The sequence below is a fragment of the Anastrepha obliqua genome, chromosome 1, assembly GCF_027943255.1.
Source record: "Anastrepha obliqua isolate idAnaObli1 chromosome 1, idAnaObli1_1.0, whole genome shotgun sequence".
NCBI classification, from domain to species: Eukaryota; Metazoa; Arthropoda; class Insecta; order Diptera; family Tephritidae; genus Anastrepha; species Anastrepha obliqua.
In genome coordinates this window covers 177,313,108-177,339,770 of record NC_072892.1, presented here as the reverse complement: position 1 = coordinate 177,339,770, position 26,663 = coordinate 177,313,108, and the positions used below count along the sequence as shown (strand labels likewise).

Below are 26,663 nucleotides of genomic sequence, written 5' to 3'. Positions count from 1 at the left end.
AAAAAAAATAAAAAAAAGTATCAGAAATCAATGAAAATTTTGAACGACTTGAAATTTGCACTCAGGGATGCTAAAATTTATGAGCTATAAAACTGCCCAAATATATACTACAAATATATATTTTTATAAAAAAAAATAATTGAAATTAAAAAATGAATAAATAAATAGTCAATACCAGTCAATATTTGGTGGCTTTGTAATAATTTCGAGGATGTATTTAAAAAAGAAAATATAGATATATTAAGTATTTAGGATTCATTCTTGTAGCAGTTTACTAGGTCCTGCCAACGCGGTGAAGCCATCGATCGTCATCCTCTAACTCACCTAACGGTAGGCCCAGGAAGCGTGCTGTTTCGACAGGTTGGACCCAGAGAGAGAGAGAGAGAGGGGTGTTAGGTGAGTGGGTTTTGGAGAGTATGCGCACATCATGCGGTATGCCCTCACATGCCGAACAAATTATATTTTGAGTATGCCAGGGTCTATTCTGGATAAGTCCATAAAAGTTTAACCTGCTACAATATCCAGAACGCAATTGAGCCAAAGTTATGGAGGTCTCGCGAGGCAACTGAAGTTCTTCGTCAGCGATAGGTGGTGGTCGCCTTACGCTAACGGCATACGGGAGCTTGGGAAGGTGGTAAGAGTCTCATAATGAATGTCATTTAATGTCTTATGTCTTTTGCCATGGATCTTATCAGTGAAGATTGAAGAGGATTAAAGAGGTGACTCCTAACACGCTTAGAAGTGGCTCAGGCTCCAGCAAATGCATGCAGGGGTAATTCTTATGGTAGCAATCGTTTTAGACTCGTCTATGAATCTATTTACGCTGGCCATTGAGAACTTAGAGATCTTTAGAGTTTGCTCTTAGAATCAGCTTAATATTTTGTATAAATCAGCAGAGCTTGTCAGATATAGTGAATGACATTTTCCTTACTATCCTTAAGTCAGTCAATGTCCTATAACCGTAGCTGCTAGTCCGAAAATATCTATTCTTGGATCTTTCAGATGGTCTTTTGTTCATAACTTGTATTATGTAAAATCTGCTAGGCGAGGTGGGTATTTTGTTCCATTTTGGTTGAACCATTTCGTGAATTTCAAGTAAAGTTCCCTGTTAGTCACTCCGTGTAGAAACCGCAGTGCTGCTTTTCTAGATTTTTTAACAAAACAAACTACGGCTCTGGTAAATTTTCAGCGATGTCGTTACTATGATGCTCCTATTGCTGATAACCCAGACGAGTGAGATTTCCAGTGATTTGACAATCGAGCTCAACATCCAGTTGCAATCTTCGATGTGTCTTCTTGTCATTGCTACAAGAATACTGCTGTCTATTCCAAAAGGTGCATGAATTCTGTAGACCTTGGCTTTTGGTAACGATATATTTGGTAGGAAAAACTGCTTACGGTACTTGACTGATGGCTCAAAGCTTGACGATAAAGTTGGCTTTGGCGTCTGCGGTAAGAAGACAAAAGTAAGCGTTTCGGCTCGTCTTCCTAATCACTGTAGTGTATTTCAGGATGAAACCATTATTGAGGCAGCTGTCTAGCTAGGCAAAGATGTGACTACCTTTAGAAAGATCTATATTTACTCTGGAGATTGAGAAGGAATAAGAAAATAAAATAATAAAATGCCGGACTTTATTTGTCACTGTCCTGCGTGGCATGCCACTAGGTTTAGAAACTTTGGCCCATTGCTCTTGAATGATACTGATGCTCTTAGAGATGGATATAAGTGCCAGCCAGATCAATGGGTTTGCACTTAAAACAAAAAGGTTTAACGAAGAGTAACAGGCAAACTTCTGCTGTGGTAGCACAATGGATCGGTGAGGGTCTAAGTGAGTTGGTTCAAAGACCGACTACCACTTCTAGCTACCTAGTAAGAAAGCGAAAAAAAGTTCAATAATATTGTCGAAGTGACTATTAGTACAAAATTAAATTCCAATAATACACTTATCATACATAGGAGGTGTGTTCAAAAAATAAGGTGAATTTTCAAATTTATTATTTTTTATGTTCGTACTCGTCTCGAAGATATGATCACAATTTTAGCAATATAGCATATTAGCTTGCTTGTTAGAGGCATAAATAAGACAAGTGTTTTGAGAGTTCGGCGATTTTCTGCTATCGAAAAAAATTGATGAAAGAAGTTGCATAAAATTTTGTGTAAAAAATGGAATTAAGTGGTCAAAAACACTTGAAATGTTAACCGTGGCATACGGTGAGAGTACTCTGAGTCCAAAAAATGTTTAATGGGTAGAACATGCTTTTCACAGAAGGTCGAGAAGATGTGAATGACGACGCTAGCTCTGGACGTCCCAGCACATCAACAACCGATGAAAATGTTGAGAAAGTGAGGAAAATTGTTATGAAGAATCGCCGAATCACAATTAGAGAAGTTGCTGAGGATGTCGGCAGATCGGTTGGCGCAAGCCATGCAATTTTTTCGGAAATTTAAGGCATGAAGCGTGTGGCAGCGAAGTTCGTTCCAAAATTGCTGAATTTTGATCAAAAGCAACGTCGCTTGAGCAACGCTTAGGAATAGTTGAATGACGTCAAAGATGATCCAGATTTGCTTAAAAGGGTCATCATGGTGAAGAATCATGGGTATATGGTTATAACCTCGAAACCAAAGCCCAATCGCCCCAATGGAAGAGTCCAGGAGAGCCAAGACCAAAAAAGTACGCCAAGTTTCGACCAATTTCAGGGGTTTGCTCACTGGTTTTTTCCATTACCATGGCGTAGAGTATCAGTAGTTCTTACCACAAGATCGTACGGTAAATAAGAAGTATTAACTTGAAGTTGTGAGGGGTTTGCGTGAAAAAAATGCATGGCTTTTGCTTCATGATAATGCAACTGCTTACTCATCTTTGCTTGTGAGAGATTACACCGTTATCATGCCCTAGTCACCGTATTCACCAGATTTGCCCCCTGCTAGCCTTTCCTGTTCCCAAAATTGAAGAGACCCATGAAAGGACGGCGTTTTGCGACGATTGAGGAGATAAAAAACCGAATCGCTAAGAGAGTTCAAGGACATACCAAAAATGCATATCAGAACAGCTTCAAGGAAAAAACGCTGACAGAAGTGTACGAGTATTATAATTGAGAGGGACTACTTTGAAAAAAATTAAAATTCACTTCATTTTTTGAACACACCTCGTAGGTCTGTTGTTATACTTTACACGTTTGGAATTTCCTGCTCGGTTAGTAATATATTTGTGCTGACAACCATAATAAATCTAGAAAGCTCAAAGCTAGTATCTTCAACTATATCGAATAAATTTAGAAACCTGTGGTTTTTGTTTTGGAATTAGTTAGTTAATGTTGCCCGCTGAGGTTTTGGAAAATCCATTCATTCCATCATTTAGACTTCAGATGATCAACAAAAGTATTGTCTTGCCGCGTGCAATGCAATAACTTTCTGTTATTCAAATACAATTATTGCATGCAATATCAAACAACTTTGTTTAAGTTTTTTGGTTATGTTTTTTTTTTTTCAAATTATAGAGAGTAGAACACGCTATTCTTCAAAATAATTGCGTATACAGGGCGATGGACCATTTGAAAAACTGGTCTCGGAAATTTTTGTTTTAGAATATAGAACATTTTTTGGACTATAACCATAACTGGCTTTTCCCCTTCTTCTTCATTTTAACTATTTTTTGGACTGTGCACAAAACTGGCTTCCCATCTTCTTCCTCTTCTTCTTTTTAACCAACTCCACTTAGCGTCTACAAAGGCCTATTCGAGCAGAACTGTTTATGTGTATGTGTGCGCACACATGCATGCCCCAGTTACATAGTTGAAATGATACACTTAAATTTAACCAAAAAAGGCAAACAAAAAAAAAAACAAAATTAACATGTAAGCATAAATCTTAAACTAGCCGGCGTCTACGCTTGTAAATCGTGCACCAAATATTTCAGCGATGAGGAAATACTCAAATAGTAAAATTTTTAGTAACCGAAATAATCGCTGAAGCGCAGGTGTTGCCTCCGCACCTACATAAATACTCATAAAAGTCTGCACAAATTCATGCAAAGCAACAAAAAAAATACAAAAAACAAAAAAAAAAAAAATGTGAAAAAAGCCAAACAAAATACAGCAAACCCAACGGCACGCAATCGGCATTTATGAGTTGAAGATGCTTTCAGAAATTTACATAAGCCGCAAAAGTGGAAACTAGTTGGAGGCAATTTTTCGTTAGCAGGCTGCGGAGAACATATTTGGTTATGTATGTATGTATGTATGTCTGTATGTATGTACGTTTGTGTGTATATATGTATATGTGGGCTCGTAAATATGTTTGCACGCAAGTAATTGTGATGCAAATCATTTTGCGCTTGGCATAGGCGAATAATGACAGGTTGGATGTTCGCAATTGAAGCGTTTCGAGTAATAGCCTGACGTGTGAGACCGCCACATTCGCAATGGACTAACGCGCGTCTGCTAATAAAAACAAAAAACACAACAAAAAAAATAATTGAAACTTTATAAGTAGATTATAAAAGAATTAGGAGTTACTAAAGTGAACATAATTACGTGTGCGAGCAGTTGGATGCACTGCAGTAAAGAATTTGTTTTTTTTTTAGTTTTTTAATTAAACTGTGTTATAATATGATGATTAATTATTTAACAACCACTACGATAAGCATCACACTCAAAACCATTATCTAGCCAATGTAAACTTTCGAAAGCGTTTAATTAATTTTACTTGCCAAATCTTCTTCGATTAAAACACCCAGCAGCTCACTAACCTTAGCATACATTTTTCAATATTTGTAATCAACAAACGCCCGACATGCTTCGTTAATTTGTTAATATTTTTATGCTGAAATCCATATTTTTAATAATCTTCAGAGATTATGTCTTGATAAACAATTTTTCAGAGATTTTTAAATTTAGTGGGGTAAAATTAGATACGCAAAAGCTTAATTTATAGATTTTTCGCGGTACAAATCAAAACTTGTTTTAATACCACTCTTCTTCAGGCAATGTTCACACGAGAATCATGTTTCAACAGTAAATGCGTTTACCTTGCCTCGAAGTTCCCAAATCTGGTCTCGATAATATTAGTCCAACATTATTATTAAATCATTGGGTTACGCTAAGTCCTACATTACTGAGGATCATTAATAGTTCACTATCCAAAGGAGATTGTCCAAAATCGTGGAAAGATTCAATGATGGCGCCTGTAGAAAAAATTAAAGATACAGACAAATGCGCTCAATTCAGGCCAATCAATGTCTTAGAAACCTTAGAAAAACTGCTTGAGAAAGTTTTCAAAGAACAGCTTTAAAAATATGGGGAAAAAATAACCTTTCAGAAAGAAATATTCATGCGAAGCTGCAGTAGACTACCTAATAAACGAGTGGAAAAATATTGAGAGAAAGAAACTAAAATTATGGCTGTAGACTTTTAGACTTTAAAAGAGTTTTCAAAACAATAGAAAGGGAAAATTGTCAGAGAAATTAAAAAAATTTATGGAATAATGAATTAAAATGGCTCAATTCCGATCTAACTGAAAGGACTCAAAAAACCAAAGTAAATGGATGCGTCTCTATAGATTTGGAAAAGTAAAGGGTGTTTTTTTTAGAGGTTAGGTTTTCAAGATGAAATAAAACGTATATAATTTAATGTTTTGGCCAAGAATTTAGCTTTATTATAAAGATAAGGGTTTGCCATTATGTTTTAAAAATGATTTCGGGTAAGTGGCCGCCGCGGCTGGCTCGAATAAATTCCAGCCGAGAGGCCCAATTTTCGACCACTTTTTGCAGCAATTGGGGCCGTATGTCAGCAATAACGCGCGGATTATTCTCTTCCAAGACGTCAATCGTCTCGGGCTTATCTGCGTAGACAAGCGACTTCACATAGCCCCACAAGAAATAGTCCAGCGGTGTTATATCGCACGATTTTGGAGGCCACGCCATAGGTCCACGGCGCGAGATAATGCGCTCACCAAAAGTTTCCTTCAATAAATCGATTGTTGCGTTGGCTGTATGGCATGGTGCGCCGTCTTGTTGGAACCAAAGGTCGTCCACATCAACATCGTCCAATTCAGGCACGAAAAAGTCATTAATCATGGCTCTATAGCGCTCTCCATTGACTGTAACATTATGGCCGGCTTCATTTTTAAAGAAATATGGACCAATGATTCCCTCTGCCCATAGAGCACACCAAACAGTGACTTTTTGAGGATGTTACGGCGTCTCAGCAATGGCTTGTGGATTATGTTCACTCCAAATGCGACAATTTTGCTTATTGACATACCCATTCAACCAAAAGTGAGCTTCATCGCTGAACAAAATTTTCTTCGATGCGTCGCGCGAACCGAACCATTATTTTCGTAATAAATTTGCACGATTTGCAAACGTTGTTCAGGTGTAAGTCTATTCATTATGAAATGGCAAACCAAACTGAGCATAAATCAAGTGACAGCTGTCAAAAAGACCATCTACGAAAAAAGTAGTGCCAACTTGAAAACCTAACCTCTAAAAAAAACGCCCTATAGAAATAGGAGTCCCACCTAGAACCTATCCTAGATGCTCTACTATTTATGTATATTTACATAAATGATATTGAAAACGTTTTAAAGCATTGTAAAATAGTAATGTAGCAGACGACACACCAATATATGTACGTAGAAGGAAAAATGAAACTGAATGCGAAAGCAAATTAATGTACAAGGTCCGGCACTCGAAGTGTAACCAATTAAAAAGGTCATAAATTTAGTTTGGAATTAAAAAAGGATACGAAGTAAAATTGTCACCATAACAGCAATAAATACTAGATTGTTCAATAAGTTTTGCGTTTCGTTAAGAAAAACACAATTTTATGATTTGAAATACAGTTAAATATTCAGTATAGTCTCCCTGAACATCAAATCACTTATTCCAACGATATTCCAATTTATGAATTCCGTCTGGAACGGGCTGCAAAATATTCTTCCACAGCTCTTATGACCTCATCATTTTATGAACATGCATTTCCACGCATGAATGTTTTTAGGTCTGGAAATAGATGGAGTCGCTAGTGGCTAAGTCTGGTGAATGCCGTGGATGCTACAACAATTCGAACTTTAATTCGCGGTGAATCATAGTCATTGTCAAAATGCTCTTGTGAAATACTCGGTGCATTGTCCTGATGAAAAATAATTTTTTTTTTGCAAACTGGGTATTTGTTTTACAAATTTTTTCCTTTAGTTAGTTTTATTGTTTTGTTTTGTTTTTGGTTTTTGTCAGCTTGCAAGTAATCCATGTAAGTAACATGAACTCGTTTCGTAGCCGAAAAACCGGGTTCACACCACTCTTTAGGCATTTTTTTTATTTAGGATCATAGTAATAGACCCAAGTCTCATTTATAGTGATGATTCAACGCAGAAAATCCACTTTACCCTTTCGAAAACGTTCTAACTGTTGCTAAAAATATACGAGTGTCTTCTTGTCCGTTGTGCAGACAGCTTTCTGGAACTCAATACTTCAGATAAAATTTTGCTTACACTGCCCAATGAGATACCTAGAACTTCTATTAAATGCCTTTTAGTCACTCGACGATTTTCCAATACGATATTAGGTATTTTTTCAACGATTTCTGGAGTTGCTGCTGTTTTTGGACTTCCTTGACCTGACTTGTACGACCATATCTAAATTCAGCAACCTATCTTTCTAGTGTTCTTATACACTTTGAATATTTGCTCATAAATTACCGTTGCTTTTAAACCTTCCAAAATCACTGCACGATACTTGATCTCTTCCATTGTAGAAAATACTGTGACAGGTCAATGCAAAATGGCATGTAAGCAAGGAATGAATTGACAGATTGAAATGAAATTTCACATAACTGCAACATAATAAACAAAAAAAGAGGTTGTCTGTAAAATCGGTTTACTGACGATATGATATGACAACGTCATAAGAAAATACTGATGGATGGTTGCATTTTTCAAAAGAAAATTTTAATTTTATTTGTTTGATAGATATTTAGTATGGATATAGAGAAGGAGGTAAATGGAATCGCAATGGAATAAGTGAAGTTACATTTACACAAACGTGAAAAATGACGAAACATTTATCAAATTCATCAAAGATATGTTCAATTTCGATTGTGCATCAGACGTTAATAAGTCAACAACACGAAGAGGCACCATCATCGATTTGACTTTTTCAAGAAACATTACACTCGAAACACTCCCTTTCATATTTCCTACTTCTCATCGTCCTCATCGTCCTATTCTCAACAGAGAAATGGTTCATTACCATGCACACAGGCAAGAAGGCAAGAAGAAGGCATATGCAAATACAAATATGTGAATTTATATACAGGGTGGCTGATGAAAGCCGCTACCAAAAAAAAATTGAATAACTTTTTTTCTTTTTAAGTTATCTGTTCCATTTTTATTTTAATTTGTAGATTGATCTTTAAAATTTATTAAAATGGATAACTGGGACACGCAAACAAGAATTTGGATAGTCCGCCGCTATCACGCACTGGAGTCCGTAGTTTTGGTACAGAGGGAGTACAGGCGGATGTTTGGCGGCGATCCCCCGAGCAGATGGACCATAATGAGACTGGTGAATAATTTTGCTGAGCAAGGATCAGTCGCAAGAAGGCCTTATCATCGAAACCCACCAGTTCGGACGGAGGAAACGATCGCTGTTGTAGCTGCAGCTATACAAAGCAATCCCAGGGTTTCAACAAGAAGCTTATCTGCTCAACTTGGTGTCAGCCGACAGTCTTTGCAAACAATAATGCACAAAGATTTAGACTTATTTCCCTACAAAATTCAAATGGTTAACAAACTGAATGCAGCAGACTTGCCGATTCGCTTGGAATTTTGCCAGAAGATCCTGCAAATGGTGGAAGAAGACCAAAACATGTTAAACTGCCTTTTCATGTCTGATGAGGCCCATTTCGATTTAAACGGCAATGTGAACAAACAAAATTGTCGAATATGGAGTACTTCTAACCCACAGATACTCCACGAGACGGAATTGCATCCTCTTCGCGTGACAGTGTGGTGTGCGGTTTCTTCACGCTGTATTGTCGGGCCTTATTTTTTTGAAGAAAATGGTCACGCCGTTACGGTTACTGGAGACCGTTATTTGAAAATGCTGAAAGAATTTTTCTATCCAGAACTACGCCGAAAGAGAATTCCTTTCAACTCTGTGTGGTTTCAACAAGATGGGGCAACGTCTCACATAGCCCAGACTGTTATGACAGAGTTGCGGCGAAGATTTCCCAATAAACTGATTTCAAGAAACTCCGAATTTCGTTGGCCCCCCAGGTCGCCTGACCTTACTGCACCTGACTTTTTCTTGTGGGGTTTATGTAAACAAGAAGTTTATAAAACAAAGCCAACAAATTTGGATGAACTAAAACAATCCATTCGGGCAACAATTGCGGCTATTCCTGTCGCAACTCTCAAAGCAGCAATGAACAACTTTGTACTAAGATGCCGCACTTGTGTCAACGAGCATGGGGGGCATTTAAATTCAATTATTTTTAAAACTAGTTAAGCTACATTTAATAAAATTTAATGACCTTCAACTTGAAAAAAAATAAATGAATTCCATACAGTAAAAAAAAAGTTATTTGAGTTTCTTAATGTAGCAAAATTCATCAGCCACCCTGTATTATACATATGCGCATATACATACATATTTATGTATGCTCACTCAAGTAGTAGAGAGCCAGATGTCGAACGTTGCCGAACGGGCCGATTGTGCTCTTTGTCGTTCGTTCCGCGCTCTCGCTTGCAGTTCAAGCAAGGTAACGACGCATGAGCAAGATAACGACACATTTTTTGCTGCGTGCAGCCGGCTACATCGAATTATAAGACGTTATCACGTCAAAATGTGTAGTCGCAACGCCCTCTCTTATCGAACCGTAAAACTTATTGCACATTGCTTCTTGTTCAGACTATGTTCACACGAGAATATGTTTCAACAAAAGAATGCCATTTACCTGGCCTCGAAATTCCCCAAAATGAAATTCCTCCTGGCTCGTTTTCATCGCAATATGCGGGGTTTCGTACTTGGAGATTTTGAATTTGAGAATTTTTATTTTGGAAATTTTTTGAAGTCTTTGGTGTTTTGTGCCTTTAGTTTGAATTTTTTGTCGTTTTAAGCCTCTCCCGAAAAAGTGGGCGCTAATATTTCTTGATAGCAATGGCGAGATTTGTTCGCATTCAGTTAAATTTTTATAAACCCTATTGGAAGATTTATAATTTTTGCAATATTTTCACGCTTTAATTCTATTTCTTTTGCTGAAATAAATGTTTAAAGCCATTGTAAGCAACACTAATACAGCTCACTCATAAAAACATTCTGTGTGCATTTTTTGTAAAATATGTAAAATTTTCCACTGAAAATGGCAGATGGTACATGACAACACTAGAAGTGCCCAAGGCCAGAACTACAAATATAATAACAGCTCGTGCAACTAATTCGCCTTTGTAAGTGCACCATCTGGGCACAAAAGGCCATGAGGTCGAACTGCAAACCTCACATAAATCTAAATGCATCATCTGAGTTCATAAAAGCACTTCTAATTACATATAAATGACCTTTCCTTTCTGAAGTTTGTTAATTTTTCAAATTAAACTAATTTTTCCATTTTTACCAAAATTCACAGACTAATTAAAAATTTGGCCAATTTATTTATTAAGTCATATGTAGTAATTTTTTGAACAGACAATATTTCGGTAAGTAGTTAAGGGTGAAAACAAAGCAAAAAGCTTTGATACAAACCACAACTCATACAAAATAAATATCTGCATAATAATAGTATGAGAAAAATAAGTAAGTTTGTATGCAAATTATAATCGTAGATGAGGTAATGTCCTCAACCAACGCCAACAATTTCCCGCAGCATAAAAAAAAAATAAAAATTGTAAGAAAAAATTTAGATAAAACTTCAAAGTACTACTTAAAAAAAAATTAATGAAATGTGGCTCAAAATTATATTCATTTTGCCCATAAGCCGTTGACCGACATAAAATAAATTTTAAAATTAACAAAAGTGTTTCTTTAAACCCAAACAAAGAAGTGAATGTAGTAAAAAATTAGGTAAAATACAAATAAGCAGATAATTTGAGTTGTTATAACGACGCTGCCCTTTTTTGTTTGGGTCCAACTTGCTTTGCGCTATTTCAGTTTCAGTTGCATTGTCTTGAATATGTCGTGGACTTATTATTTTCTTTTTTTTTATCATTCATCAACTTCCGCACTAACCAGAGCAGAGTGTCTTAAACATTCCCATTATGGCGAGTTATGTAACTATAGTTTTGTGGGAAATTTTATATTTTTGTTCTAATTTTAGCTTTTCATCAAACAAAGAAACAATTTTTGTATTTCTGTGAAACTACTTATGATTTTGAAAATTACACTTATTTACTTGAGTATTGAATGAACTTCACATTGCAGACATTTCGACTATAGAGCGACTTGTATCTTGGCGAAAAGCCAGGGAGGCTTTGCAAGCAACAAAATTCGAAAAGAATGTTTAGGAGATACGGCTTTGAGGATTTCCGCTCATTAGGACATATTAATGTTGGATGATTCCGTGTGTAGAAGTCCACGCAAATGGGGAAAGTCTCTGATTACCATTCACTTGTGAGTAGCCTGGACGATTCTTCTGCATACGCTCCAAGCAGCTCACAGCTTCCGGGCTTCGCACAAGTATCCTCCGGGTAGCTCCCGATCATCCGTCTGAGAACAAGCTAATGTGAAAAGGCAAATCATCCCAGGATATCTTGTTTTGTGCTGGGTTTGGGACTCGCCACGTAAAAACTCTTCCCCAATGAAAACGAAAACAAAGCCTCGGATGAGAAGAGCTTATTCCGACCGAAGTCACGTAAGCGGTTATCACGCCAATCAAGAACAAAAGGAAGATCATACTGATCTGGTATATACACCTGTGTTCAAAATTATAGCTGCGTGACGAATTTCCAAGTTATATATTTTTTTTTACTTAAGCCATTTTTTTAGGTTTTTATAAAAGTTGTGTGAATTCTACGGCGAAAGCTATGTAACTCAAAGCTCCAAATTTTGTACGAAATTCATAAAAATTTAAAAAATTTCAAAAAAAAAAAATACACAACAATTTTTTTTTTTTTTATAAAAGTTTAGTGTATTTTACAACATAAGCAATAGAACTCAAGATTATAAAAAATGTTTATAAAAATTTCTATTATCCTTAAAAAATTTCATAGTATGCACTTTTGTAGCTCATTGAATTTTCGTGTAATAAAGTGTAAGTTTGTTTGTAAGTCGCCTTGATTTTTGACAAGTTTTTTTCGTTGAAGTGTTGAGAGTTTCCTTCCATATATGAAAATTACATGTTCGGAAGTCTTCTAAAATTGAATGGGTTATAAAACTGCATATCCAGATTTTTTCTAGAAATTGGTGGATATTTGTATGTATTTTTGTTTTGAATTTTACAATTTTTGTTTTTTTTTTTAATTTTTTACAAAATTTTGAGCGTTGTATTCAAGGCGTATTCATTACAGGTGGTGGCACTAGACTAACAACAAAGTTTTGTACGTTTGACTGTCAGAGCAAAGTATTGGCAAAATAAAAAACAAATATTGAATTCGCCTTGTTTCATTCTGGGTTGACAGCCACATGGACACGGCGAAATAAAAAATAAAAAACCATCTGATTTACCGATACCATCCTTTAATTGATTTGCTGTGGCTGAGTTATATGGTTTTTGCCGTTTATGTACAAATGGGCCACTCGCAAAGGCAGCCAGGTATCAGGTAGGGCAGATGTCACTGGCCGTAGAATTCACTAAACTTTGATTAACTATAAACAAACAAACAAAATTTGGTAATTTGCCGCACTACTATTATTTTGAACACAGGTGTATGTACTTCACGTTTTAACGCGTTTTCATCAAAACGCTAGTTTTGAAATCAGTTGACATGATTTTTCAAAAGTGAACCATTCTTATTCAAATTTTACACACTTTTTCGCACTAGTGCTTGAGTGCTTTTGTACACAATTATGCAAAAAATTCAAATTTAATTTTGTCGTCTGAGCACGTGTTGGATATAGGGTGTTATAAAAAAAAGTATTGTAAAATATTTAGGAAAGTATAGACTAAAAGAAACAAAAGGTTTTAATATGAGTCTAAACACTAACGGCTTTGGAGATAAAGGTTTTTCCGAAGCATTTATTTCCAATTGCTCGCTCACTCGATCTCGCTGCTTTCACACTTCTACACAGTGAGTTTGGTGTAAATGCTGTTTATGAACTAATAGTGGTTTGGGGAACTATGACATATATATATATAAGAACATAATATAGTTTCCAGTTTCCAATGAATTTATCATGAATTAGCCAAGTGAACTTTATGCAGTAGTCGCAGGGGTTTCAATGGCTGAATTTTAGAAAAAAAAACTGCAATTGAAATAAAACAAAGAGTGCTTGTGACAGCTTTATTTTGGATATGTTAAAAAGGTTTAATGAAATATTTTACTTATTATATAAGAAAAAAAATTTAGACAAATTTATCGTTTTAGCCTTAGAGGCCTCTTAAGGCAATCGAAGGTGGAAGATGTAAGAAAATGTTGCATAGTCTTTAATTGTTGTTGTAGCAGCATAAGCATTCTCCATACGTGTGGAGTCAGCAATCCTTGGCCGGATATTAATAAGGGTCATTCTGGTAACGTATAACCGACTGTCATGGGCATATCATTAGTCTTAGTCGTCATTAATTTTATACGTCGTTATGTACTCAATTTATAAAATCGCCTTACTAAAGTGAATAAGATCAGTTAGATTGTGCTCTTTGATGTAAGAAACTATGAAGATTATTATGCCGAAGCTCTTAAGCCCGATGCAACCAAATTCCCTATGTTTGCCATACCTTCCTGAAATAAACATCCGATCATTTATATTAAAAAATAGCATTTTTCAAAATAACACCTCCTATTGGAAACCCTTTATAAAGAGAAAATAAAGAAAAAAGTTGTTTGAAAATAAATTATGAATAAAACAATACAATTACATTCTTAATTTAAAATTTTTAATTTCGTACAATTTTTTTTTTACTTAAGGGAAAAGTTATTCAAAAACAAAATTCGGTTATTAATTTTGCGCCCCTTGTATATGCAATTCAGAAACGAATCACTACGTAAAACGAGTGTTGCCCATTACATTCGTTAGATAAAGCCTGTAACTGTCAATAAGGCTCAAGCTCCATGAATTCAATTCAATTTTTTATTTTCCAATGAAACAACGCAGAACCGGAAAAAATTAAAATTCTTTTAATTAAAATTGAATTTTTAGAAAGAAACATGTATTTGAAGCACCCTTTATAATTGTATTTATTATTTCTTTCAATGAATATTGTATTTACGCCGAATATTAATTTATGTTTTTGTTTGCGATGAAAGTTACAATCAGCATTCTAAAATCCGGCTGGGTTATCTTGAAACCAGTTTTCCAATTTGCATACTTATTTTTTTAATTTTTGTTAAAATCAGTTGCGTGATTAAAGCGCGCACAAATTCTTTGCGGTGATGACTCAGCCGCAGAAATTTTGAAATCAAAATAATTAATTCAATAACGAGGTGTGCATACAATCACTTTAGCCATAGAGAATGCAAATTACCCAGAAGGAAAAGAAAAGAGCTCTACTCTAAAAATGTGAATCTATTTTGAGTGTCTACATACAAATATATCACAAATACATATATATGTGTGTATGAGCTTATATACTTAAGTCGCATTTAACGAACCAGTTCATCAAATTCATTGAAAATTAAAGGTGTTAGTTTTTCTGACTAATCCAATCAGAGAATACTGTTATTTATTTTTTAATTTTATTTTAGAGAAATTATAAGCTATTTTATATACGTAGCACCTAGATCGAAAAGTTCCCGGAAGTCCAATCACTCAGTCAGGAGACCATTGTACTGCAACCGGATAGATTTTAGTTGAATGAATAAAGATAGGGAAGATAAAAAGTGGGTGGTAAGACAGATATTTTGTTTGAGGTCACTCTTCCACAAATCTCTTGGATTCATTGAATCTTAAGAGATCCGGAAGAGGAAGAGTATGAACTTTATCCATACTCAGTATATCGCAACCCAATATCCTAGGTCTGATTCTGGAAAACGTCGGACAGCTACAGAGAAAATGCTCTGCAGTGTCGTCATTCTCAAGACAGGATAGGCATATCGGGCTGTCTAGGACCCCCATGGTAGTCATATGCTGGCCACGTCCTCTATGGGTAGACCTCATGAAGTCCTCAATCCTTAGTTGAATCGATGCGAAATTGACACCTACAAAGGGTTCAGGGCCTAGTGGCGTAATTCCAGAGCCTTCATTTTCTAACTTATCAGCTAACTCGTTCCCCGTAATACCACAATGTCCAGGCACCCAAATTTTGTTGTATTTTGCAACAGTGTTCGGTTTTGTCTTACATTCACCTACTAACTTCGAAGAGCAGCGTGAGTTAGCAAAGGCTCATTGCGCAGCTTGACTGTCACTACAAATTTCAATACTGCTGCCCCGCCACTTTTTCTCAATTAGCCAATACGCCACATTCAAGATGGCATAGACTTCCGTAAGGAATACCGTGGCCATCTATCTTGTGGCATAGGAGTCCTTAGTGTCTTCGTCTAAGTACGATCTAGATCCGCTACCATCACTGGTTTTGGATCCGTCGGTGTAGAAAGTGTGCTGATATCCCATTAATAGGTTCTCTGGACTTAACCATTGATCTCTATCTGGGATCATACCTTCCTACCGAAGCTAACGATAGGCACCCGATTGTCCACTGGCATCGAGAACGGTGTGCACCGCTCCGACTACTGGTGGTATATTTGACAGTGGTCAGTGCTTACTTCATTTCCCCAGACTCCGTTTAACTTGAGCCTGTACATCACCTTCATCACTTCCTTTCGAATTTAAAGATCTAGAGGTTGCAAATTCAGAATGGCATTAAGGGCATCACCAGATGTCGTACTCATGGCACCTGTGATGCCCAAGCACACACTTCTCTGTAGCCTGCTTAGGGGTTTTACTCTGGAATTAACCATTGTGGCTTTCCACTATACTACAGAGGCGTATGTAATAATGGGTCTAATCAGGGTGAAGTACAGCCAGTGTACTATCGCCGGTCTTAGACCCCATGTCTTGCCAAAGGTTCGCTTACACTGACAGAAGACTTTTAGTGTTCCAGAGACCTTCTACTCGACGTGCTTCTTTCAGGTAAGCTTACTATCTAGGTTTACTCCTAAGTATTTAACCTCAGAAGACAGTTGCAGTGTTACTTCTTGCAATGTGGGTAGTAACAGGCCTTCCATATTGCGTTTCCTAGTGAAAAGCACTAAGGTACTTTTTGTAGGATTCGCCGAAAGACCATGCAATTCGCATCAATACTCAATTTTACATCGTCTGCGTAGGCTTAAATGTGTCCAATTTCCTGCAGATCATTAAGAAGAGAGTCCACCACAAAGCACCAAAGTAGGGGAGAGAGTACACCACCTTGTGAGCAACCCTTCTTAACCTCAACTATGACTCCTTCATCGCTTTCTCTATCCATGGTAAGTAGTATTTTGGATAGCATAGAGTGAATTCATCTGACAATGATTTCTTCTACTCCATAACTTCTAATAGAAGAGCACATAGAGTCAAAGGTAGCATTGTCGAAAGCACCTTCAATATCCACAAACACACCAAGAGTGTACTCTCTTATTTTCAAGACGACGTAACTTTTACAAATGCCAAGCAATGGCTATACAATTTTCGTGGGAATGTTAATCACAACTGTGTCAACATAACAAAAAAAAAAAACAGAACTCAAATCAGTTGACTTAGAGCGTCATCTGGCGGTTGTTCCGGGAACTTTTTGATCAAGGTGGTACTATGATACTTTCTATAGCTTTCATACCTTGAAGATACTGAACTTGAACTTGCAGCTCAACAAACGTCATTTATAATATTAAATTTCATAGCAGTTTGTCAACTGATGACAAAATAATAGCAGACCACTCGTTTGCACGCAGTTGAGTTGAATATCGAGTTACTTCGAAATTAGTTAGAAAGAAATATAAAAACCCAAAGACAACACACAGAAGGCAATAGACAATGTTGGCAGACGTATGTAGGCAATATATTTTTAAACTATGTATGTGTGCAGGTATGTATGCATGCGTACATTTGAAAATATAATATTAAAGCAAATGCTAGAATGCCATCTGTACTCAAGATTCTAGAGGAAGCTTAAACAGTGCAGGCGTCAATGAATGAGATAATACAAATAATGAAAAATGCAATTAACTGATTCTCAAGCCAAACAAATAAAAAATTGTTGTTTGAGTTAAATTCCTTGTATGTATTTATTTGAGAGTAAGCAATAAATAGAAAAAATATTAAAAAAATTGACTTTAACTTAATTTCTTCAAGAAAATGTTGTCATAAAATAACTTAATTTTTTCATAAAATATTGAGTTGGGAACCAAGTAATTGCGGATTTTTTTGAGAAAATCAAAGACAATTTTTCATGGAACTAAATAACTTCATTCTTATATGTCATTTTCAAAAACATGGTTTTGAAAAAACGTCGGCTCTAGGGAGAGAGTACAATATCAAATTACTCGGCAAAATACAAAGATCAGCTTGTGCAAGAACGATCGTTGCAATCAGATCATGTCCTGGAGAGGCTCATGACCTACCTATTAAGAGACCTAGAGACCTACATGTTAAGGAGACGGCAACCATGAGTGCATTTAGGTTAAATGAAGCGGATCGCCGGAGAGAAAAAACTTTTGGCCACGCCAGTCTATCTTCTATCTATTGCGACAAACTCAGTTAACCTCGGTGACGACTGACTACATCGTCAAGACGGTAACATTCAATAGGAATTTTGCCACTCCCTTCCCATCTAACGAAGAATGGAATAAGGGATTCTCTCTAAATAACTTCGACACTACAGTCTGTACAGATGACAGGGTTACCTTGGTTGGTTGGTTTAAGTGGTGATTCGTCCAGAATCCAACTAGCGCTTCCGCACCATTTTGTTGCCACATCCTCCTTGCCAACATGTTTACCAGTTATTTGCAGCATAAGTATATCCAGAGTTACCTTACTTATTGACAATAAATTTTCAGTATTTATCTGTTCTCTCAGCAACAGACATTGTTAGTTACTTGTCGGTGTTACAGCCATATAAGTTAAGAGTATCCGACCTTCATACCTGGAGGTTAACAGCAGCGTCTCTAAATATTTTTTGTCAGCTCTTTTCCTATGTTTTCTAGGCTCAGCTTACATACAACGAACATCGATTTTTTGGAACTAGTACAATTAGTTCAGTTCTCAGTGCCTTTTTGGAATTCTTTAGGCGCTGTGCTTGAGCGTGTGGACTTGTCTTAGAAATAATCCTCATAAATGCAAGCTTATAAAGTCCGCTTATTAACCGTTCCATTAACTTTTTTTAACATTTGTCTTCTTTTATCTTACCGGTCTGTACGGATCGAATCGGTCTCTAAGTGACTGCAAATCAACCAGTTCAACCTTTGCCTTTTTTTTAATTCTATACCTTTAAGAAACACCCATTACAATTCCACCTTTCCATTTTGTTTGCTTTCCCTTGTTAGCACATTTTTCATGCTTTAATGGGTTGCTAAATTGAAAATAACTCTGTGTTTTTTTATATTATTTTTATTTTTAATTACGATTTTTCGCGGTCACGTAAAATGATTTTGAATTTCTATTTTGCTAATTGTCTGGCATGATTGAAAAATCTAATTTGCACTTTCCTACATGACTTTTCATGTTATTTTTCTTTTTTCCTATAACAAAATAAATATAAAATGTCTGTGTAAATATTTTTAATACAAATCACTTAAATAGCCGTTTTATTTATATTTTTGTTGGCGTGTGCCCATTTGGCACGCAGGTTCGTTTAACGTTCAAATGAAGGAGATGTTCATTTACGACAAGTATAAATTAATCAAGAAAGTTGTTGGTTAATTGGAAACGACTGCGTGTAATGTTTCGATTTTTCAAATTAAATAAATTAAATAATTTTTGTTTTTGATCGTAATTATATTTATAGAGACTTGCATGTGCCTATACGTATGTAGGTAGTATAACAGATATGTATGTATGTACAAGGTGGCGTAAAATTAATCATCCTATCAGGAGATTTATAGTTTTTCCAAATAGCGTCGCGCGTCAGTCAGATTTGGCACTTTTGAACTAGACAACTGCAAGCAGACAAGCAATGGAGCGCGTAAAGAGCAAAATGAAAATTCCCATTACACAAAATTATTTATTTTAAATAACGAAAAAGCTATTCAAAAATAAAATTGGATGACTAATTTTGCAGTATTTTGTAGTAGTAGTTTTGTAGTTCATAAATATTTATTTACTTGCATTTATTTGCACCCATTTATTAGATTATGAACGCTTTCCATTTGAGTGTCCTTTTTGGGATGTTTTTGGCTTCAAGTGGAATTGATTTCGTTGAAGTTGAAAAAAGAAAATGCATATGCACATAGATATCTGTGTATGTATATACGTATGTATGTATGTTTGCATATTCATATTATATAATCATTTATTAGGGCAGGTCAATTTGTATGGAATTTTTTTTCAACATAGTTTCATGAAGATTCGGAATTATAAGGAGCAAATTGTTATAGAGCACAGTTCGTCTAGCTGCCAAACCTAGACATTTACAGAAAAAAATGCTCTACAGTCTCCTTCTCTGAAAGGTCCCCACAGCTTCTATAATGGAGAATAAATGGCAACCTTTGCTTTTTCGCGTGTGTACCGATCGTCCAGTGACCGCTATACAGAGCTACGAGTTTAGAAATTGAATGGCGAAGAGTCCAAAGGACTTTCTGAGTCCTTCGTATATTGTACTGGAACCAAACGGTTTTCGAAATAGCACATGGAGAAATGGAGCGCCATCTTTTCTCCGCTTTCCTGAGAAATAATTTGTGCGGTTTCCCTTTAACAACTGTCAGGGGAATGCCGATGACCGGGTAGGGGGTCTCTGAGGCCCATTCAGTTCCCTTCCTGGCAAGCTCATCAGCAATTTCATTTCCCTTTATGTTCCTATGTCCTGGAACCTAGATTAGAGAAATGTTTACCTGCACACGCAGGAGATTTGATCACCTCCTTACAAGAGCTTACTAATTTTGCTCTGCACCATAGCATCGTCAGAGCCTTGATCGCGACTTGACTATCGGAGAAAATGTTAATATCTCCCTTGTTCCTCCGCTCCGACTCCTGATTCCATCGTGGAACCGTCAGTGAAGACAGAGGTGCAAGCTTCCCCTCGATCCAATCCTGCCTATTTGGAGAGATTGCCCTAGCACGACCTTCAAGCTCTAGTTTGCGGATAGAGAAATCTGTTTGAATTTCGGAGAAATACGGTGTTAACTGCCCGAAAATGCTACCATGTCCCTTGAGGGATTGCCTGCAGAGGCCAATTTGCTTTAAACTGATTGCACTTTAAGTTGCGACGGAAATAACGGAAAAGTTGATGGGAAGTAAGTGCAAAAGGACATTCAGGGCAGCACTGGGGCAAGTTTCACATGCACGCAGTCCCTTGCACCCTCCCCAGTTTAGTGTTATTATAGCCTTTCCGAAGAGGTTCGTGTTGATTTTTGATAATTTTTTTCGCATATGATATTGAGAGCTTGTTGGTAATTATTTATCAAATCTGTAATCACATTTTTTCATGCCTGTGGTTTCGAGCCCGTGCAATTCCGAATGGTAGCTACCTATTCGGCTAAGGCGGCAGCTAGAAGCGAAAACCAATTCACCTGGCTTAATGTATATATTATATATGTATGTACGTATAAACGAATCCAATTTGTCTTTGGAAAGTGACCATCAAATTGAAAAATCCATTAATTACAATTTTAATTACAATATCAGTTATTTCTTTTATTTATAGCAAAACTAAAAGTAAAAAAATCGATTTTATAAATAAATTTTACTATTTTTACAAACCGCAATTATAATTGTGACTTATCTGTACACAAGTACGTATACACCATACGTATGTATGTATATAAGTATATTCATGCTATTTGTAGTCGTTTTTTGTTTTTTATAAAACAAATAAACTTTCATTTTCAGTTCGCAGTAGGCTTTAATTGTTTTCAATTTAATTAGTAGAAGAAGAATTTTACATTTCATACCGTTTTCAGTTAATACATAAATACATACATACATACATACACAGTATACATACATACATCCTGCGAAGTTACGTACGTACATAAATATATACAGTCGCCTTAGTAACGCTAAAAATGTGAAAGTTTGTATGTTTGTGATCCTGTGAGTTAAGCTATTTGTGACTGAATAAAGACTGAAGGGATTTGCATGAAATTTTGCACAGATAGCTGGATTGATACCTGGATTGAAAAATATGTTATCATTTTAAGAGTGCAACTCTCTGTTAAAAAAGTTAAATTAAATTGAATTAGTAAATTCATTCAAATATTACAATATAGGTGTCAAATTTCGAAAATACTTTTTAAAAACGTTACCACCTATTTCAAAAGCTAAGGTGACAAATAAATAATGAAATAAACGAAATGTAACAATACACGTGCCAAACGAAAAAGATTTAGAAGTGCTTAGTTTCGAAAATATTTTATAAAAGGGTTGCCACCTATTTCAAAAATTAACATAAAAATAAATTTGAATAAAAAGTAATCACATAAATGAAATGCAACAAAGGCGTGAATTGAAAAAGATTTAAAAGTACTTAATTTCGAAAATATTTTCTAAAAAATTGCCACCTATTTTAGAAATTAACTAGAAGAATAAAGTTGAAGAATAAATAATTAAATAAGTGAAATGTAACAATGTAGGTGGCAAATAAAAAAGATTTAGAAATGCCTAGTTTTGAAAATATTTTTTAAAAGGGCTGCCACCTATTTCCGAAATTAACATGAAAAATAAAGTTGAAGAGTAAATAAGAAATGAAATTTAAGAATATAGGAGGCAAATAAAAAATTTTTAAAAGTGCTTAATCTCGAAAATATTTTTTAAGAGTGTTGCCACCTGTTTAAAAAATTACTATGTTTACGTAATTAAATAAATAATTTTAATTTAAGTAATTAAATAAATAATTAAAAATTAAATAAATTGCATTTAAGTTTTACTTAAGTCAAAACTTATGTATCTCACCGTATTGTTTATATTTAAGCTTTCGTATTAGTAATCCATTTGAGTTGTACTTTAATTGATGAATAAAAGAATAAAAAAAAGATGTCCATTACTCTTTCATTGAATTTCACATTTAATAGTTATATTGGTAGGCTATTAGACGGAACTGTCACAGTTTCTGACCCCTCTACACTTCAACTGCTGCAGTATTTATATACCTCCTTCGCTCGTTCCAATTTGGCATAAGCTACGTTCGTTTGGAGATCATCTCACAGTAATTTTATTAATCGCATCAGAATGACTTTCTAAATGTGCTTTGTAATCTTAGAATTTTTCTGAACCGGCGTCTTCTTATAACTCTCGCTTGCCTCTAAGCCTTAAGACCTAAGAAGCTAGGAGAACAGTACTCTCACTGTCCTTTATGCTTAATGTTGTTATTGACTCTTTAGATTGTATTACTTTATTAGATCGCATCATTTTTAATATTCCGCAAAAAAGCTTACGTGTACTATTTTCCCTTTTCACGCTGCTAGTTGGAAAGCTGAGTATGTACGTAAAACCTCAGTGGCGCGTGAACTAAGTGACTTAAGTAAGATCTCGAGTTTTATATCAATTGATTTTTTCTAAAGAAATGTGAATTTGCTAAAGTTTTTCTAATTCATTTTTAGTGCTTTTAGTAATAAACTTTTCATTTGCCTATACTTTGTAAGAGTCTTGTATTTTCATAGACTAAATTTATATTAATAAGCAAATACATTTTATTCAAATTCATTTATAGATATTATTTAAAAGTGTTTTTGTTAAAGTGTTACATTGTTTTATGCTGTACATACAAACATCCTTTTCTATAGTTCATATAACTATATAAATAAATTTCAAGGGCCGATGTTGAATGTAAATCACATCTAAAAGTCAAGTTTTTTTCTGGATTTCATTTGATATTTTTCAATTTCAGACTAACTCAATTTGAGCCATGGAAAGATACACACTCGAGCAACTCGTTAAAGTTATTCAGGCTTATTATGAAAAGGGGCGTTCAAATCAAAATGCATGTCGCGCACTTCTTGAAGAAAATCATCTTCAGTGATGAGGTACATTTTTACCTCAGTGGATTCGTCAATAAGCAGAATTGCCGCATTTGGGCCAATGATAATCCAAGAGTAATTGCCGAAAAACCAATGGATTCACAAAGAGTGACTGTTTGGCGCGGTTTATGGGCCGGCGGCATCATTTGGCCGTATTTTTTCCACAATGAGGCCGGTCAGGCAGTTACTGTGAATAGTGTTCGGTATCGTGAGATGATAACGAACTTTTTATGGCCCGAATTGGAAGATATGGATGTGGACGATATGTGGTTTCAACAGGACGGTGTCAATTGTCACGCAGCTAACGAAACAATGGCTATTTTGCGGGAAAAATTTGATGACCGAATAATCTCACGTCGCGGCGATGTCAATTGGCCGCCAAGATCATGTGATTTGACACCGTTGGACTTCTTTCTTTGGAGGTATTTGAAAGAAAAGGAGTACGTCGATAAGCCAGTAATAATTCAAGAGTTAAAGGATGAGATAATTCGGCACATTAACGGCATAGAACCTCAATTATGCCTCAGCGTCATCGAAAATTTGTACCATCGGATGGAGGTGTGCCGCCGAGGTCGCGGCGGCTATTTAGCCGATATTTTCTTCTATACGTAATTGAGCAATACCAGTATTATCTTAAAAAGGAGAAATGATAATAATTTCTTAAAAAATTTTTTTTTTTCAAATCAACACCGGCCCTTGAAACTTAACCACCCTTTATATATATATACATAATTGGCGCGTACACCCTTTCTGGGTATTTGGCCGTGCTCCTCCTCCTGCTTGTGGTGTGCGTCTTGCTGTTGTTCTACAAATGGAGTTATAGTTCATGTTCATAGTTTAATTTAGTATATGATTCATTGGCCCTTTTGAGCTGCTTGCACAGTTTCACGTCTACAGTATTTTTACTTTTGCTGTTTGCCTTTAGCCTTTTAGTGTTCTGACTGGTCCCGTTTTGGCTACCAAGTAGGGTTGAATTTAGAGTGGTGAGTAATGAATACTTAATCGGCGTTTACATCAATCAAGTTTCGACACATGCTCTTAACAAATATAATTTTTCCTTTTCTAATACCTCACAGAAATAAGTATATGTGCAAGGGTATTTTCAAATGAAAAACTATAAAGAAGCAGGAGAAAGGAGCAACCAATAATTTTAGTTTAAATTTAGGAAAAAATAGGAACAAAAAGTTATACAACAAAAATTCAACTTGACGAAACTTATTAAATTAAAAAAGAAATTAAAATAACTTCATATGAAATAAGTATATGTGCATTGGCCTTTCTTTACACTTTTTTTCAACGTTTCTATAACTTTCGATTTTCTAATGATTAATATGTTTTTCATTTTGAGAAAGAACATCATTTATACGTTTAGACTTAGAGTCTGTCAAGTTTTGAAGAGTGGAATCACCTATCTTATCCCACTCTTCCACTAAAGCACCTTCAGGTCTTTGATTGTCCCAAACTACCGACCATTTTTATAAATAAGGGCCGACAATATTCCCCAGAGGTCGTTAATTGAGTTTAAATTGGGACTTAGTGCTGGCCACTCCTGAACTGAAATTTTGCTTGACGATAGGAAGGCCTTAGTAAAACGAGCCGTATGGATTGGGGCGTTGTCTTGCTGGAAAGTCCAGTCGTCTCCGTATATGTTTCCCGCAAACTCAATGCGAACATTCGCTAATATTTCAACATAAAATTCTGCATTGGTTCTTGTCGGAATAAAACAAATTTTAGACTTTCCACCATGTCCGAAAGTGGCCCAAATCATCAAAGACCAGCCACCGTGGTTCCGCTTATGGCGCATTTGCCGTGGTTGCCTAAGGTCCCGCCAATATTTCTGGCAACCATCTGAACCATCTAAGTTGAACTTCTTTTCGTCCGAAAATAGAACGTTTCGGAATTCGTTAGTCCAAAATTTATATTTTCCGGCAAATGTTAAAAGGAGCCTTATTGTGGCGTGCTAATAGTCTTGGTACCGGCTCGCGCAAACAATATTTAAGTGTTCCGTCCTCGACCAAAACTTGATGCATTCGCCTATCGGTGACCTTAAGACTTAAATGGTGTTTGATTTTCTTGCAAGACGTTTCTTTTTGAGCAGCCAGAAATTCGTCGTCTCGTTTGCATGTGCTGTCGATGTTAGTTGATCTGGCGCTTCGGTTGAGTTGACCATATGTTTCTGGATTTTTAAGAAAGTTGCTGATGGTATTCCTATGCCGATTTACTCTAACTGAGATTTCATAAATAATTTTGCCACTTTGGCTTAGCCCTTTAATCAGACCACGCTCTTCACCTGATAAATGTCTTCCACGGGGCATTCTACAGATTAACCCATCAATAATTCAATTATTCTTTGTTCAAAAGAAGTCATCTAGTTTACTTAATTAGATTTTTCTTTATGATACCAATGCAAATAACACAAAATTTTTTGATAACTTGCTCTCAGTGCTTGCCAAATCAATAGTGATCTCTGATTGCACATATAACTACTTATTTCATATGAAAACCAAATCTCGCAATACAAATTTGTAATAACGGTACTAAGAATAATGACTAAAGAAGAACTTTGCAACCGAATAGTTAAGTTGGACTGCAAATGCAGACTTTGGCATACCAAACAAAAATGTACCGTTACTATCAACAAAGATATGGGTATAAAAAACTTTGCACATATACTTATTTCTGTGAGGTACTTCATTTAGCCTCCCAGCAAGTTCGTTGTTTAAGTCTTTTATTCCGATGAAAAAATCTGCTAAACTAGCAAGTGACTGTTGCATTTCATATTGGCAAATCTAAAAGTTGCTTTGAGTAAGCTCATTAGTCAGCTAATCTATGTAATCAGAGAATACTATGTAGTCCATGTAACAAAATCACCTTAATGCTGATGCTATCGTGTAATAACCACTTTGTGAAATTAATCACAGTCAGTGTGAATATTTATATGTAATTATTTGTAATTATATTTAAGTATAACTATTTATTTCGCAGTGGGTAATTAATAGTAAAAGAGTGTACGTTCTGAAGAGGACAAAATTTATGCAATTTTTTGAGTTTACCTAATTAAAAAATACCTCTCTGGAATTGCACCCACACAAAATTTGCTGATATTCAAACGTAAACAAATCAACGGTTAAGTCACTAATGAAATTTCAAATTACGGCAAAACAAAAAACAAATAATTGTAAACAAGTTGAAGCAAAAAAGGCTCAAAATAAAACACTCGTTTATTAGCAAATGAACAGCAAATAACAAATAACAAATACCAAATAAAATACCTGAACAAGAGCCAACCAAAAGTGCAACGCAATGCAAGAGTGTGAGGTGATAGTATACGAACAAGTAGAAGAAGGTGGCCTAGCCAAAGTGGTCATTGAGGCTTTAAAGTAGTTTTTGGCTAAAAAACTGGGTTTTTTGTTGAACATATATGGTAGCTATGTAC

General features: G+C 35.6%; 1 protein-coding gene across 1 annotated transcript in view; it reads right to left on the bottom strand.

Annotated features, from left to right (window-relative positions):
- LOC129241817 (chaoptin) overlaps nt 1-26,663 on the bottom strand; it is a 77,266-nt gene that overhangs the window by 26,400 nt on the left and 24,203 nt on the right. The gene's annotated exons all lie outside the window — the stretch shown is intronic.